The sequence below is a fragment of the Desmodus rotundus genome, chromosome 6 (assembly GCF_022682495.2).
Source record: "Desmodus rotundus isolate HL8 chromosome 6, HLdesRot8A.1, whole genome shotgun sequence".
Taxonomy (NCBI): Eukaryota; Metazoa; Chordata; class Mammalia; order Chiroptera; family Phyllostomidae; genus Desmodus; species Desmodus rotundus.
The window spans coordinates 139,785,276-139,802,545 of NC_071392.1; the positions used below are offsets into that span (position 1 = coordinate 139,785,276).

General features: G+C 56.9%; 1 protein-coding gene across 3 annotated transcripts in view; it reads right to left on the reverse strand.

Annotated features, from left to right (window-relative positions):
- The window catches only part of PDGFRB (platelet derived growth factor receptor beta), a 36,319-nt gene extending 20,526 nt beyond the window's left edge, over positions 1-15,793 (reverse strand). Inside the window, exons 1-3 of one of the 3 annotated variants that reach the window (XM_071221810.1) lie at positions 15,253-15,793; positions 3,529-3,670; positions 1,614-1,762 (exon numbers count right to left, since the gene is read on the reverse strand). The gene's annotated coding sequence lies outside the window, so the exon portion shown is untranslated. The remainder of the gene's footprint in view (positions 1-1,613; positions 1,763-3,528; positions 3,671-15,252) is intronic. The other 2 variants (XM_045185120.3, XM_024576904.4) reach the window with 2 other exon arrangements.
- Positions 15,794-17,270: the final 1,477 nt, after the last annotated feature.

The window sequence follows — 17,270 nt, forward strand, 5'->3', positions numbered from 1 at the left end:
AACAGGGGACTTGGGCAGGGATGGTGGCCAGGGGCCCGCCGGCTCCAAGGGCCTGTCCTCCGGGTGACAGTTCCAATACCAGGCTCTTATCTGCCAGGACAAATATTTGGGAAAGTGTGATGAAAGGCCTGGAGGAGAAGGAGGGGGTAAGCCAGACCCAGAGAACTCCCACAGCTCTGCAAGCACAACAGGAAGTAGAGGCGGCTGTGGGAAGGGAAGTGGGGGAGTCAGGGCTGTGGAATGTGCGGGGGCACCCCCACGCCTGGCCCCCTTCACTGGGTCCTGAGCTGCACAGGGAGGCCCAGGGAAGAGGGGCCAGGGGCTAGGCCCTGGGGCGGCCCCACAATGCTGCAAACCTTGGAAGGTCCATGGGTGCTACTGAATGGGGCCCCCCCAGCCTACCCCTACTATCCAGATGGGGAAACTGAGGCTCTGAGAGGAAAAGAAGTTTGCCTAAGGTTACACAGCAGAGCTTGTCCAAAAGAGAGACAGAGACAGACAGACAGACGTGGATGGAGGTAGAGACAAAGACACAGAGAGACGGAGAGAGAGGATACACAGTGATGGAGACAGAAAGAGACAGAGGCAGGGACACTCACTGAAAGACAGACCGAACTGGGTGAGTCTTTGTCCTGGCCCTGCCTGTGGCCAGCCCATCCAAGGACCCCAAATAATCACCAACAGCCAGGCTTGCAAGGGTCTGCCCTGTAGCATGGACGGGGAGGGGATCAGAAGTGGACTGGAGTCACAGAGCAAGAAATGTGGGTAGTGACCACGTGACAAGGCAACAAGGAGCCTCTCGGTGATGTGGGTCTGCTGACTCCAAGGAGTGGCTGCCCAGCCTGGCCTGCTCCGCAGCCACACCCAAGTCAGCCCCACTGCACCCCAGCCTCACTCCGTTCAGTTTCCAGTCCTTGGCTGGGGTCTGCTCTGAGCCCCAGCAGGGCTACCTTCTGTGCCATCACTCTCTCCCGGGCTTCAGTCTCCCGGGATGATGCGGAGTGAACCACTCACAGCTCTGCTTTTGCACTTTGGTGGGACAGAGGGAAAGCTCCTGGCCTGTGGACCCCCAGCCTCAGCTCTGCCCAATAAGCTCTCTGAGTGAACCTGCTCTTCTTCTCCTCCTTCTCCCCATCCTTTCAGACCAGCCTGCTTGCAGGTCCCTTCATTTCTCCCCCTCCCAATTGCTCCAGACTGCAAGTCCAGCTCTTTGGATGCGCCCCCTCCCTCTCCCAGCCCTCCTGCCCCAGCCCCTCCAGCTGGATGCCAGGCCTCCTCCAGTGGGCGGGAGCGGCCCCATGGTGGAGTCAGCAGCCCCCTTAGAGGCCCATCTGCCCCTCGGCGGGTGCCCCTCTGACTCCCCTCTTCCTGCCCAAGATCTCAGCCAAAGAAAATCATTAGCAGCCGAGGCTGGGGGAGGGGGTCATTTCAGCCTCCTTGTCCCTCCCCTCTCAGCCTCCCTGGCTGGCCGCACTGTTTATTATTCTAAAGGAGGAATTCAGTCGGCTGGCCTGGAGATGGGAGGTCACTGCAGTGGGGGCTGGCCTGGCTCTGGGAGGCTGGGCTGTGTGGGCGCCACCCCACCCCAATGCTGGGCAGGAGTAGCCCCTTACCCTGGCTCTTCTCCCACTGGTCCTGGGGCTGGGGGCCACTTAGAGTCTCTGAGACTCTGCCAGGAGGGGTCTTCTTGAACAGGCAGCAGAGGCCCAGAGCTGGACAGGGTCATGGCCCAGTCACACAGCAAAGAGGAAGAAGAATCGGGCTATGGGGAGAGGGCAGGAGGCTGGTCAGAGGAGCGCAGGGCAAGTGTAGACACCTTAGGGAGAGTGTAGGTGTCCCGGGAATCTGGGACTAGCTTCTCTCTTTATGAAGTGGGCGGTTTGGCTCTGGTCACAAGGGGCCTCAGACCCGCTATGAGACTGAGCAAGTCTCTCGCTCTCTCTGGGACTTCGTTCTCCATCCACACAAGGATAAGTACGGATGGGTCCTCCCAGAGAGCCATCCCTCTTCCAAAATGGCCAGGAGGAGGGGCTGCATTCCTGCGGCTGCAGTCGTGTGAGAATTCATAACCCTTCTCACTTCACAGATCGAACTTCCCCGACCATTCAGTCACAGACTCGCTGTGCACAGTGTGACCAGTGGTTTCCCTCTCTGGGCTCCAGTTTTTCAAGTGACTCTTAGACAAATAAACTGGGGATTGGAAATCCAGGAGGCGGCGGGGGGAAGGGTGGCATGAACAACGGGCCACAGGACCGGGCAGGACCAGAGTGGGGATTGAGGCAGCTGGACATGACCTCCCGGGCCATCTCGGAGGAGTCCCTGACACCCCCAGTGTCCAGCCAATGCCTTGTGGACCTCTTTGGGCTTCCCAGAGGCTGCTGTGCAACCAGCCAACCCCAGAGAGGCCCAGACAGCTGTTCTGCAGGGTGGCGGGGGTGGGGGGAGTTGCCTGTGACGAGTTCCCTTCTTCAGAGGGAGGGCTGGGCTCCAGCGAGGAGCCACATGGGACAAGGTGGTGTCCCAGTCAGGGAACAGACACACCCCTGCCTGCCATTCTCTCCTGCCTGGGGAGGCTCCTGAAACACAAAGGAAGGGGGTCTCTCAGGGAGTAACCCCCCTCCCCCCGTGTCCACAGGAGCGTGCCGTGTGCCAGGAAGCCCTCGGGATTCCCCCTATTTCCACCAGATTGGGAGACAGAGGTCCAAAGACGGGGTAATTGCCCAGCTCATCATGTGAGTCAGAGGAACCCCCTTGGGGGAACAGACTGAGGGCCCCAAGTCCAGGGTAGCAGGTGTGTTTGAGGAGCCTCTCTCAGAGCCCCAGCCTTCTCTCCTTCCTGCACACACAAACCTCCACTCCTTTCCCACCGCCTTAATCTAAATAAATCCAGTCCATCTTGGCCACATCCGCCAGCAGCAGCTTCCCTCCCTTGGGGTCCTGAGGCTCCCACGACACAGGCAGGCCAGGGAGGGAGGGAGCCGGCGGGGCCGCGGGGGCGGGGGGGCCTGCCCACCGCGCGAGCACATGCACACGCAGCACAGATCGCCTACGCACTCATTCACACACTCCTCGGGAGCACAGCGTGCTGCAGGCCATGTGTGTGCCGGCCCTCACGCAGGCACTCGACAAGTGCACGCCCCCGCAAAACACACATGCACACAGCTCCCACTGTGCCCAGCACACACGTACACAGCACAGATCGCCGCCTGTGTACTCTCCCAATGCCCACGTGAGGTGCACGTGTGTGCGGCACATTGCGTGTTTACCCAGGACAAACAACCTGTGCACATACAACACGCACACAGAGCGTGGACACCAGGGACCCCAGGCTCCCTGGAATGCACATCCATGTGCGCTCACAGACTGGCCACAGAGCCGGCGTGCTGTGCGTTTGCTGCACCAGGTGCTGCTTGAAGCACTTGACATGTATCGGCCCACTTGCTCCTCCGCCAACTCCACGAGATAGATGCAATGATCATTCCTGTTTTAGGTGGGGAAACTGAGGCAGCGTGCACTTAAGGCACTCACCTAGGAGCAGAGAGCAGAGATGGAGCCGAGGCGGAGAGCTCCGCCTCCACTTCTCTGTTTGCTTGGTTTGAGCTGGGGAGAGGGTGGCAAAACTGATAGAAACAGATGGGTCTGAGGTTTATTTAGCTGAGAATGACAGGACCTGTTGATTAGATGTTGGGGGTGCTGAAGAAAGAGGTATCATAAATGAGCCTACCCCTATTTCTGGCTTGGTGTGTGTATGCAGGGGGCAGTGCCATTTTCGGAGATGCAAGCAAAGCAGAGGAGCAGGATTAGGATCTGCCACTGGGCTGGTCGAGGATGTGGAGGGGCCGTGGGCACCTGAGGGAACAGAGGGACACTCAGTCTGGTGGCGGGGAACAGCTGGGCAGAAATAGAAGCGAGATGGGGATGGGAGGCAGCCCTGCTTCAAGGAGGAGGGGGTGCTTGGGCCAGCCTGTCTCCGTCTCGGGCCAGGGATGCTCTGAATAAATAAGATGCCAGAGGGAGGAGGAGGCCTGGCCACAGAGTCTTGGGGTTAGTCTTAGAATGCCGGCGCTCCACAGCCCTCGGGGATCACCTACTCGCTCCACCCCCCTTCCTCGCCCCGTCATACAGATGAGCAGACTGAGCCTGAGAGAAGAACAGGGAAGTCCCCAGGGTCTTGACTGGGCTCAGGTGGCCACTGGGCAGCCCTCACCTCCAGCCCCGCCTCAGGTGTGAGTGGGGCTCAAGGCTCCAGAGTTCAGATGACAGCTGCTGCCCCTCCCTCCCCAGTGTACCCCCCCACCCCGCTGCACCCCTCTCTGTTATATCAAAGTTGCTTTTCCTGCACTGTCCCAGCCAAGCTGGGTCCAGAGACTGAGGGTCAGAGGAGTGACTTGTTAAGTTGCTGGCAGAAATGGGACAGACCCTGGTCTCCTACCAGCAGGCTAGTTCTCTGTCCACACCAGGGCCACTCAGTCTCTGGGACAAAATTCAGGGGACAGATCCCTGGCTGGGAGCAAGGGGATGTGGGTTCGAGTATCTGCTCTGTCACCCACTTGTAGTGCAGTCCTGCCCCTCTCTGAGCCTCGGTTTCCCCATCTGCACACGGGATGGGCAGGGCTGTCCTGGAAGCACTTCCAGGACCTGCTCGGGAAGGCAGCTGTGCCGAGTTGGAGTGCTGGGGAAGGGTGGGGGTAGGGTGCTAGGGAGGGGCCCTGGCCGGGATGTCATGACTCAGCTTGCAGAAGGCGGCCAGCTCCAGGCCTGGGAGTGTGTGGGGGCAAGAGGTATCTGGAGCCAGAAACTGAGTCCTCCCGCCAGCAGCCAGGAAAGTACGACAGTGATGGCGGCACAAGCTGGATGTGGCCAGAATGTGGCCCATGTGGCTTCACCCCAAGTGGGCTGAGATGCAAGTGTGATCTTGCAGCATGGGGGCCAGTCAGGAGAGCAGGGTCCGTTGGGCGCAGAGACCATTACAGGTGGGTGGTAGAAACCTGGGAAGGGGCTGAGGCTGTGGGGCTCCCACCTGCCCCCCTCAACCCTATGCCCCAATTCTACCTGTTGGGGAAGACTCAGCATTCCACCCACACATGATGACTCTCCCCAAAGCCTCGGGATCATGCTGCAGCCAGAGAGGGAGAGCATCTTGGCCCAAAACACACAGCACTGCAGCCTGATCACCCAGGCCCAACGCGCCACCATGCTGCTTCTAGATCCTCAGGACCTCCGTGTTTCCCAGGTGCTTTTGGGGTTCCCCCAAAAAAATAGCAGTGATTGGCTCAATGGGGGCTGGCATGGGCTCTAGCTGTTCTGGGTGTCCAAGTGGGTAGAAGAAGAATACCAGTTTCGTGGACCACCATTCTGATCCCCCTACTCCTGCCCGCTCCAGCACAAGCATCGTGGCCTCGGGCTGCCCCCTGCATCCCCTCCTCCCATCTCCTCACCCCCAGTCTGTCCTTTCCTACCTTTTCTCACACCTCAACCTTTCTGAAATATCTGTCTGACCCTGTCCTTCCCTGGCACCTCCATGACTCTCCATGACCCCCAGGGACAGTCGTCCTCTCTTATTCCCCGTTGTGCTTCCCACAGTTTGTTACCCACAGTTCAAAAACATTGAGTGAAAAATTCCAGAAACAAGCAATTCCTAAGTTTTAAATTGTGCACCGTTCTGAGTATTGGGGCAAAAACCTCACTCTGTCCCCCTCCATCCCACCCAGGACATGAATCATCCTTTTGCCCAGTGTCTCCAGGAGGTGTGTGCTCCCAGCCCGTTGGTCACCTAGGAGCTGTTTCAGTCATCATCAGGTCAGTTGCCAGAGAGACAGGCCACAGTCACCTGTCTTTTCTCACAGAACACAGTCCGGCACAAATAACGCCCCTTTTATTTACAAACCCTTTTATTACAAAATCATAAGCACGTAATTCTGTAACTTAACACTGTCACACTCACACACACCATCTGACATTTTAGGTGAAATGATAAGATTAAGACTATAAATTATTACACCTGTATTATCACCCTACTGACGACCACACTCACGCAGGTGCTACTTCTGCAGGACCCTGTACATTGTTGTAATTGTTCTATTTTATTCTTAGCTATTGCTACTCTGTTACCATGCCTGATGGATACATTACTTTTTCATAGGTATGGATGTGTAGGGGAACACACAGCATATGTAGGGTTCGGTACAATGTAGGGTTCAGGCTCCACTTGAGGATGGGGAGCGTATTGTGTCTCTTGTGGATAAGGGGGGACGACTGCAGAGGCCGGCTCCTTGGCCCAGCCTCTAGGGACCTTCACGCCCCGGCGCTGCAGACAGCTCATCATGACTGAGGGAGGGAGGTTGCTGCACCCCCAGCTCCCCAGAGCCTATGTGAGCTCCCCACACTCACACTCACTCCCTGCTCCTCTCCCCAGGAGGCCTCCCCAGGGACACAATGGAAAGAAATGACCTATTTTCTGGAAGTTCAAAATAAAATGAAACATCTGTCTGGATCAGAGCCAGGCTGATAAAGAACAGACTGATCCTCCCAGCCTGAGCCCCCTCCTACCAAACACCCCCTCAACCACCAGGGTGTGAGTGCTTGGGGGTAGGGGAGCCACGCAGGCCCCACTTGTTGGAACAGCTCGTGGGAAACCACTCAGTGTGTGCCTCACGGCCTCTGGTGACCCAGAGGAGTGGGCCTGGGTTCCCACACAGGCTGGGAACCAGCCCGAGAAGGAGGTCAGTGAGGAAGGGAGGCCAGCTGCATGCCCCTGTCCACCTGCCTGCAGAGCAAATGCTTCCTGCCTCCCCAGGCGGGTCACTGGACTCCCTGCTCATCCCCATGGCCAGCCTGCGGGCCATAGAGCCTGGCTCTGCCCAGGCCCAGGGGACCCCTAGGTCAGAATCCTCTGGATCCCATATGGGCCCCCAACAGCCCCTTCAGAAAAGAATAAGGACTTAGAAGGCCTTGACAATAACCACAAGAATAATAATAGTTGCCCCTGATTTACTTCGTATCACCCACCACCTAGGCTGAGCCCTTTATGCGAATGACCTTAGAGCAGTCCATGAGGCTTCTCCATTTTACAGGCAGGGAAAGTGAGGCACACAGAGGTTAAGTCATTTGCCCAAGGTCGTGGAGCTGGGCAGCAATGAAGCCAGTGCTCAATCCTGGGCAGACTGACCCCAGAGCACACAGGCTCAACGCCCAGGTGACAGGCTAAGGCAGGCGGCAAAGGTGACTGGCACCTAGTACGAGCCCAGTACACGAGTCAGCAACCTTGCGCTTTCACCCTCTTTTCTTGACCTCCTTTCGGTCTGTGCTCTCCTTTCGGCTGGGTGAAGCTAAAGCTGGCAAACACGGAGGGAGACAGTCACACCATCTTTCACAGAGCCCTATGATCTCAGGGTTGGGAGAGGCCATACATACTCCCTACTTACATCTCCCCTACACTCCCTGCAAACAAAGGGATGTGTTGTCTAGTCTATCCTTGTACACCTCCCTGTGACAGGGATCTCACCACCTCACGTGGGACCCATTCCATCCTTGGCCAGTTCAGGATCCCCAGATGTTAGGCTCTTTGAAAAAAGTCACTACACTGAGTGCCATCTGCCTCACTGCATCCTCTACTCACTGGTCCTGCTTCTTTCCACCAACCGGCCCACCACCCTAGGACATCTTTCTTCTTCTTTGTTGCCCCCACAGTCTGAAAAACAAACAGAACCTATGAATTTGGGACTAGGCACTCTGCTAAATGAGAGGACTTGGGGGTTTTGTTTTATCTCCACAACAATTCTGCGAGGTGCATACAGTCATTATTTTCATTTCACAGAGGAGGAAACAGGTTCTCAGAGAGATTTGCTGACTTGCCCGAGGTCACACAGCCCATCGGCAGTGGGGCTGGAATGCAGACTCAAGCTCTTCTGACTCCAAACCTGCACTCGTAGCGGCCATGTGAGACTGCTCATCTCTTGCCCCAAAGCAGATCTGTTCACAGAGAGTTCACCCTAACCAGGGATAGAAGGAACCTCAGAGGTCATAGTCCTGTCTCTCCCCTCACTGAGGTGTACAGTGACCAAGGGGTCTACCCCAGCTCACTCAGGAATTTGAAGGTGAAGCTAGGGATAGAACTCAGAAGATTTCTGCAACTTCGCTGCAGAGCCTGTGGGCTGGCACAAAGGTTGAGGAGAGGAGTCCTTCCTGAGGACATGTCTGTCAGGGGCAGTGCCCAAACCGGGGCTCTGGTCTGCCCTCAGGCCTGTCCTCCAAGGTGGAGCATCCAGGCAGGCAGGCTAGGAGCCTCCAGGCAGCTCTGCCATCGGCCCTCTGTGCTCAGGGTCCAGGCCTGCCCCTGCAGGGGCCCCAGCACCCCCTACCACTGTGCACAGAAGGCCTGGGCCTCTCCCTGCAGCTACAGAGTTCCAGGCCTCTGCCATCCCTCGGCTGTCCTGCCTCACACCCCACCCCCCAGAGCCTCATCTCCGGTGGTGCCATGGCAACGAAGAGCGCCAGGGCCTGGCAGCCAAAGGAGCCCCTGAGAGGGGTCCCAGGCTGAGGCTGGGGAGGGGGTGGGGGTGCGGCAGGCGCAGACAAGCAAACCTTCTGTTCCCGGGCTGCTGCCAGCCCCGGATCAGCCCTGGGCCTGGGTGGGGGCCGCACACAGAATGGGTTCTCAGAGCCAAGTGGGCAGGGGCAGGCAGGCCTCAGGCCATTGGTACTGACCCGCCAGCACGCGGCCTTCCCCCACCAGCCCAGAGCCCGAAGACGGGTCTGGGGTAGCTAACTATTAATTGGTGCCAATTACGGAGCATTGAGATTCCCCTCAGCGCCCTCCTGGGCAGCAGAGCCACAGGGGAGAAAGCTCCCACGTCTCCTTTCCCTCTGGCTGCCTCTGCATCCGCTCCTGCACCCGATTCTTCAGTCACTAACCCCCCGATTCTCCCATTTACTATCACTCAGCCTCTCCGTGCCTCGGTTTTACTGATCTGTGAGCAGGGGCTTGTGGAGGCCTCGAATGAGTTAATACAAGTAAAATGTTTGGAGCAGGGCCTGGCACACAGCCCTCTGCAAAGTCAGTGGTCACGTTATTATTACTCTTTATTCGCTCATGGGAGAGTAAGTCACTCACTCACTCACTCACTCACTCACTTGGCACTGAGCATACAGCCGAGACCCTGCTGGCTAGACTTGTCAGCAAAGGGATGCGTGTGATAAATGGGGTGGCGGGAAAGCCCCTCCCCAGAAGGGCTCCTCAGGAAGGGGCGCTGCTGGTGGTGGTGGTATTGTCAGCAGGCTCAGCTGGGATGGTGGTGGGGTGTCTCCTCCCAGGTAATTGGGGATTCAGGGGCCCACCCTGGACCAGAACTCAAGTTTGATGACCCCCGGCCCACTGTCTGTCAATGAGCTCTTTCCTGTCCCTTTGTCTTAGTCCCTTAATTTGCCCACAATTGAGGAAATTTTGTAGGGATGTCTCCAAGTTCCTAAGAAGGGATTAGGTTTACAGTAGGTGCTCAACAGATGCTTACACAGCACAAAAGATCTCATGGCTATGTAGGGTCAACTCTTCTGGCCCTCAGGCCTGAGGCCTCAGCTGCCCCCTGATGACTCAAAACTCACTAGGCTGGGGAACTGGGATGGGCAGGCGGTGATGACCCTTCCCCCCCAGGGAGGTGATGGGACAGGCGGGTGAGGGGGCAGAACAAAGGGAACTCCAGTGCCACCATGCTGTGCCTGCTGCCACCCAGGACACTGGAAGTACATGGGATCCCAGCCAGGTCAAGGTGGCAGTCCCAGCTTGAAGCCACTTAATCCGGAGCCAAGTGCCAGTCCAACTCTCTCCTAACTGTGTGACCTCTGAGTTTAACTTCCTTGAGTCCCAATTTCCTGGAAAATGGAGTAAGCGACTCCCCTTTCCACTGCTCTGAGAGTTAAAGATGGTGAGATATCATGCACCTGAGATATCATGGCGCTGAGTGGATGGTAACTATTATGACTGTGATTATCCCAGTGGAGATGGTGGGGGAAGGGGGCGGGGTGGCAGTGAGCTAGGCCTTCAGGTATAGGTTCTTTGGCAGATGATGCCAGGGAAGGGGATTCCACAGGGGCTCTGTGGAAGAAGGCCTCTGGGAGAGATGGCAAGGAGAGAGCTGTCAGGCTAGAACAGACTCTTCGGCAAAGAGGTAGGTGATGGGCAGGGAAGGAGGGTGGAGGTCACTTCGGGAAAGATTTGGGGTGCTGGGTCGGGATTTGGGCTTTGCCCTGGAGGCACAAGGGAGCCCATTTCCAGGACACCGATAGTGGGGGCAGGTTTCACTGCTGGCTGGGCGGCCATAAGGGCGCAACTCCAAGCACTTTGGGGTGGGGCCTCCACTAGGGAGAGTGATGGGAGCAGGTTGGCATTTTGTGGGAGGGCATGGCTCAAAGTGGGGACAGTGGAGGCAGTGAGAGCACTTTTGGGGGTGCAGCCATCTCAGACCCAGCCTGAACTCCCTGACAGGGCCAGCTGTGTGATTTGTGGGGCCAAGTGCAAAGTGACAAGGCAGAGCCCCTTGTTAAAAATGATGAAGGGTTTCAAGTGCAGCGCCCTTTCAAGCACAGAGGCCTCGGTGACTGCACAGGTTACATGCTCATGAAGTCACTCTTGCCCCCTGGACTCAAGGGGAGGCCGTCTGTCCATCAGTCCTTCCATCATCCACCCATCTGTTCGTCTGCCCCTCTGTGCCTGCCAGGTCCTCCCAGGGACTGAGGGCAGAGCTGGGTGGAACCTCTAGGCTAATGTGCTGCTTCCTTGCCCCCCACTTTACATAAAAGGAAATAATGGCCAAAATGAAGAACTGGCGTGACCAAAGGCTCAGTGGTTCACAAAAATACCCAATGGGGTTCCCACCAGTTGTTGGGATAGTGTAGCTCCTCTTCAACCCACAGTGTGCCCTGTGGCCTCACCCCAGGGAGAGCCGCAGCCTGAGCCCCGGACAGCAGAGAAAAGGCCAGGCCTGCAGGCCAGGTCCTGGGCTCGGTGCTATTGCTGCCACTCTGTGTAACCTGAAGTCCATCCTCCCCCTCTCTGGTCTCCCATCCAACCAATAAAGAAGTTGGACCAAAAGTCCTCTTCATCTCTAACCTTCAGGAACTGTCTGACCCCCTGGCCCTGCTGCCCCCACCTCCCAAGGGACAACCCTTTCCATCACAGGTGGAGAAGCTGGTACCTCTTGCAGATGAAAAGTTTCAGGCACCTGAGACATCAAATAGCTCTGATCTGAAGTGAGGGGAAGAGAAGGTATTAATGCAGCTAAAGCAATACAGTTTGACTTTTCAACCACCTGCACCAGACAGAGGGTGGGGTGCCCAGAGAGCGTCTGGGAAGAGGGGTGGTCCTAGAGCCTGAGGGTTCAGGAAGCCCTTTTGCCTAGGGGGCTCGGGGCCTGAAGTCTTCGGAGGGATTCAAATTAGACTTTCTACACTGGAATCAACAAGTGTGTGAGTTCTACACTCCCTCTACCAGAGGTGGGTCTCTGATCCATTCCCTCTCCTCTGGACCCTATCGTTCGTCCATCTACCATGGGCCAAAGCCTTGCTTCCTCTTCAAATCAGAGCATAGGAGGTTCAAAAACAATCCACATTGAAAGGGCTGTGAAGGGGCACAACATCCACAAGCACACCCTAGCAGGCACGCCTCCTGACCCTCCTCCGTCAGTATCCCAGGACAATGGGCACACGGGGTCTGTGGGAGCGCATCCTGGTGCTCCCTGAGAAACTGAGGGCATGAACAGGTAGCTCTTAATTGTCAGAAACTTCTTCCTAGCTATTGCAGGTAACAGTTTTCCATTAGCAGTCTTTGATCCTGACAGCTTTCTGTAACATGTAGGAAAAGAGTAAGAAAAGAAACTCCTTGCACCATGAAGTTAAACACGCATGATCCCTGAGCACACAGCCGGGCTTGTGTGGCTGCCGATCTGGGCTGGCACGGCCCAGAATCCTGGACTTGTTTTAAGGCTGGAAGGAGCTCAGACATCATCTCGTTCAACCTCCCTGTGTTACTGACGGGAAATCTGAGGCCCGGAGAGGGACTGACTCACCCGCAGACACACAGGGTGGGTTCCAAGGTCTGATGACCCCCTCTGGAACTCTGGGGGCCCCCACAGCTGAGGCACATTCTCAGGGTTTATGCTGGATGCCCAGGGGTAGCCTCACCCAGCCTCTCATCAGGGCTCTGGAGTCAGAAACACCCAGGCGCACATCCCAGCTCCACGACTTCCTGGCGGTGGGACTTTGGGCAACTGACTTAGCCTCTCTGGGCATTTCCTCATCTGTGAAATAGAAAGAATTTATATCCACTCCTGGAGGTTGATGCGATGATTAAATTAGTTCAGCAAATATGTAAGCATTTACTGAATGCTAGGCCTGTTCTAAGTGCTGAGGAATACAGCAGTGAACTTGGCGGTAATGGATGTAAAGCACAATGGAAGGGCTCAGAGAGGGCTGGTCCCTGTTATAACACCCTGTACACGCTGCCTTCCAACTGAGGTGTTATGGACTCTGACCCCGGGGAGGCTCCTGGGGTGGGGGGCTGCGGAAACCAGTGGAGGAAGATCTCTTCCCATTCCAACAATCCACGGACCGCAGGGCGCCAAACCATGTGCAAAAAAATGGGGCAGGCAGGGGATGGGTGTCAGGGATGTCTGGGGGCCCTCTCATTCCTTCCTCCCTCCTCAGCACACTCAGTAGCCTGTCCTGAGAAAAGTGCCCAGAGTCCCTTCCTTCAGCCCAAAGGCACCTGTTCTCGGAGCCAGACTGTTCCCACAGGATGGAAGTGAGCCTTTAGAATACCCATGGTGGCCAGGTCCCTTCCTTGGGCACAGCCCTTTGCAGATTACAGACCAATTCACATCCAAGCTGTTCTGTGCAGGAAGCAGGAGAGTAGTGAGTGGCCTTCTCTTAGCCGATGACATTAGATCTAACCCAGGAAGTGCAGGGACTGTGCTAAATGTTTTACCTACATTGTAAGGTCATGGAGCCTACATACTGCCCACTGCTCACAGCGTTGGGGACTGACATCAGAGAGGCAGGAGACTGACGCCAGAGAGGCAGAGCACTGGCCCAGGGTCACATAGTCAGCCAGAGGCTGAATCAGGGTTAATGTGTGGTCAACTGAAGCCCAGACCTGGCATTGCTCAACTGTGGTGCCCACCGCCTTCCGGGTGTGCGCGGATGCAGCCCAGGAAGAAGACGTGCGGGCCTGAGGCTGGCCACACAATGGATCCGAGTTGAGCCAGGGCAAGCGCGAGGTCTCCTGACTCTGAATCCATGGTGCTTTCCACTGTCCCACATCTGTGGGCAATTACAAGTCTCAGCTCTTCTTCCCACAGAGGAGGGAGGGCCGCCTGAGCGCTGTGGAAGGGAGGGTATTGACCAGATGGCCCTCATTCAGGACCAAGCCAGGGCTGGGCAAACCTGGGAGTAGGTCAGGCCTGACACTGAGCTTTCTGCTGCTGAAGGCGCTGGAGCCCCGGAGAGGCTCCATGAGAGGATGGAGACTGGTGGGATTGAGGCAGACTGCGGCCTAAATACCAGCTCTACGGTGTGACCCTGGGAAAGTCACTTAGCTTCTCTAAGCCTTGGTTCCCTTGTCTGCAAAGCAGGGGGAACCATACTGATTCCAAAGACCTGGCACGGGGTCAGCACTCGATGACAGTGACCAGCATGGTCCTTCCGTCCCCAGGTGTTGTGCAGTCAGGGCCCTCCAGCTCAGAGGCAGGGGAGGACTACGTGACTTCAGATCTCGCTAGCGGCTTGTGACCTTTGGGATCAGAGATGCGGGCAGGGACACGCCTCCCTGTTTGACAAAGAAAAACACATACTGGAAGGGCACCTGAGGCCTGGGCTCTGGTCTCACACTTGAGAATAGAAGGTCTTCAGCCAGTCCCTCCTCCATTTCACCAGCACATTTCCTCGGCCCCATTGCTGGTGTGGGGCATAGGGGCCGAACACAGGATGGGGAAGCCCAGGGCCTGAAGGAACTCTGATGTGCAAACAGAACGCCAACAGGAAGAAAGAGCCAAGCAACAAGGCACCAGTGAGAAGGGCATGGAGTACACTGGGAAGCATGGAAGAACCTGGGAGGCTGCCTGGAGGAGGTGGACTGGGAAGGGATACTTGAAGGGAAAATGTAGGGCATGTCTACAGGCGACAGTGTGCACATTCCATCTGAGGTTCCTGGGGTCTGATTGAAAGGAAAAGGAACACAAGCACCGAGTTTGGACAGATGGGGCAGGGAGCTGTGTGGTACAGTTTTGTGGCTGCTGTGGGCCTCAGTTTCCCCACACGTAAGGCAGGAGTAAAATCAGCCCTGCCTCTGGAGTTGCTGGTCCGTGTCACATGAGATCACACTTATAAAGCACTCTGCACAGTCCCGGCCTTCCCTTAAGTGTCACTCAGTGGCAGCAGGGTGGAGTTGGGGCTTTCTATAGGCACCTTTCTATACAGGACGGTCACAGCAGGAACCGTGATCCACTTCATGTTTTAGGATAGAGTGGAGAGGGGCGGAAGGAGGGAGACGTCCAGAAGGCCCGAGCAGCTGCCTGGGACCAGGGGAAAGGGCCCCGCAGTCGAGCCCCCTTCTTCCAAGAGGGGCCCCCAGATCTGACGGCTGGATCCCAGACCCCCAGCCCCAGCTGCATGAACATGGCCTGCCAAGCCCCAGCCCCCTCGACTTCGAACTTTCCCAGCCACTGGGGGTTTGGAAGGACATCTTAGGAATCTGGAAAATTTGCAAATCCATTTAAAACCCCAGAGGTTGCCTGGCTGCCGACTGGCCTAAAGCCAGGCAGATTCTTAGGGACAAGGCTTGGCCCCAGGGACAGGGCTATGTCTCTAAGGTCGCCTGTCCCCTGCTAGGTCCCCTTTCCGTGTGCCCTGCTCGCCATCTCCCAATTTCCTTCTCACTCCCTCCCTGCTCTCCCCACCCCCAACAGGCGCTGCAATGCTTTGGAGACCCCCGCTGGGCCTGGCACCAAGAAACTTCTGGGGTTTGCTTGACAAGGGCAGGGGAAAGCAGGGTTGCGGAGGCCTGGGCCACCCGCCCCAGAAGCAGCCGAAGCAGCAGAGAGGAGAAAATGGGTTCCTCCAGTCCGATGTTGCCCAGAGCCTCTGGTCTCCTCCCATCTGGTTTTGTTAAAAATATTTTCCATTTTTTGACCTACTTCAGAAGGCACAGGCTGGGGTAAGGGGACAGGGCAAGGAGCTGGAGTTCCCCCCTCTAGGAGCACTTACCTTGCTGCTGATGCCTTCTAATGTGGGCAAGGTCCTGGGCTCTGAGCTGTCACCCCCTCCAGGAAGTCCTCCTCACTGCCCTGTCCCGTTATCAGAAAGTCTTTGCTGGCCAGAAGTGGGGCAGCAGCTGGGTAGGAGAGCAAAAAGGACCGTTGTAGGCTCCCGGAGCCTCGGCAGAAGGGAGGAGGTAGGGGGCTGCAGGGGTGAGGAGTGGCCTCACGCCCAAAGCATCCTTTGGGAGGAGCAGGGTAGCCAGGAGGGGCCGCCCTGGATCTGGCTGGCTGTGTAGCTCCACACAGGCTGCTGCCCTGAGGGCAGCGCTGGTCAGAGCAGCCGCTGCTCTCTCCTTGTGGTTCTCCTCCTCTCAAGTTCCAAGTTGCTCAAGAGAGCGATCCTGGGTCCTGGTCCCAGACAGGGCAGGCAGGGACTGCGGGCTGCCAGCCCCTGTGCTCACACCACTGTGGGCTTCCCTGACCCCCCCCACCCCCCACTTTGGGGGAAAGGCTGCAGGGCGGACTCTGATTGGCCCAGCTGGAGGAGGGGGGGGCAGTGGAGCCAGGAGGGTGGACGCGTGCGTCTGTTTTCAATTTTAGTTTTTTCCCTCCTCTCTTTCTTTTCCCCCAAGTTTCTTGTTTTTCTTCCTCCTTTCCCTCTGCTTGCTCTCTCCCGTTGCCTGCTCTCTCAGGATGTGAGGGGATGTTTAGAAATTCCACAGCCCACGCCAGCCGCTGAGTCACTTGATTAAAGAGTGCCCCAGCCCCACTCGCCTGATGCCTGTCTCGAGTGGCAGCCCCCCTTTCTGTGGCACCTGGGGGCGGGTCCCTTCTCTGTGCCTCAGTTTCCCCATCTATAAAGAGACCTCTGATCATTTATACAGTTGATTCAGTCATCATTCCTTCATTGAACAGGTATATTGAGCACCTACTATGTGCCAGACACGGCGCTGGGGCGTGGGGATGCAGTAGTCCATAGGACACAGTCCTTGACCACAGCGGCAGAACCAGAGCACAGTCAGGGCTTGGGAGCAACACGAAGGAGCAGACACCAGTGATCTGCCCCCAGTGGGAGACCCACGTTGCAATGCAGACCGGCTCTCCTGTCCTGCCGTCTGCCTCAGTTATCCCTTTCCTTGTCTCTCATCCAGTCACTCCACAGGTGTGTCCGAGTACCTGTCAGGTTCCATCGCCATCCTCCCACCCTCCCTCCCCACCAGGGTCTCCTCTGGGACCCTGGCTGGGCCCTCATCCCCTCCCTTCTCCCCACCTCCGCTCCTCAGATGAAAAGATGTGTGTCGTCACAGATACCTGGCCCTTAGATGCCAAAGGGCGTCATTTTAAAAGGGCCTAGAGAGTTCAGTCACCCCCTGCCCCCACTACGATACACAAGGGAAACTGAGTCCCAGAGATGAGGAGAAAGTGTCCCAGGTCACACAGGCAGAGCCCAACTCTGCTCCTCTGTGTACCTCCTCAAGTGGGGCTCACTTGTGCCTTGTTCATAGGGCCGGGGTCTGCTTGAGCTGGGATTTTGTGCCAACCACAGTAACCTATCTTGTGGTCATTTCTTGGTCTTGTCCCAGTGGGGACTGCCCAGCAGAGGGAGAGAGTTCTCAGACTAAGCCTGGGCCACAGGGTGGGGGCCATGAGAGCCCCCCAGGAAAGGGGCCCTGGTACAGCTGCATGGCCACGGGAACACCAGGGCGTCTAAATACCATAGGGCAAGCCTGTACAGGGAGTTCTTATGCCCAAAAACTCCCTCAGTCTTTACAACCCCCTTCTGGTGTTGCTTTGGACATTCACCTCCAAAGTGACCTCCAACTGCTTGGACCAGGACGGCTCGGGGGCAGCATGGAGCCATTTCAATCCCTAATCTCCTCCAAAACTAGTCTGGGAGTCAGGAGACCCAGCTATGGGCTTGTTGTGTGGCCTTGGGTAGGTACCTTGTCCTCCTCAAGCCTCAGTTTCCCCAACTATACTTTTCAGCAGGACTCACGGTGCTGGTAGGCTCTTGGGCTGCTCTGT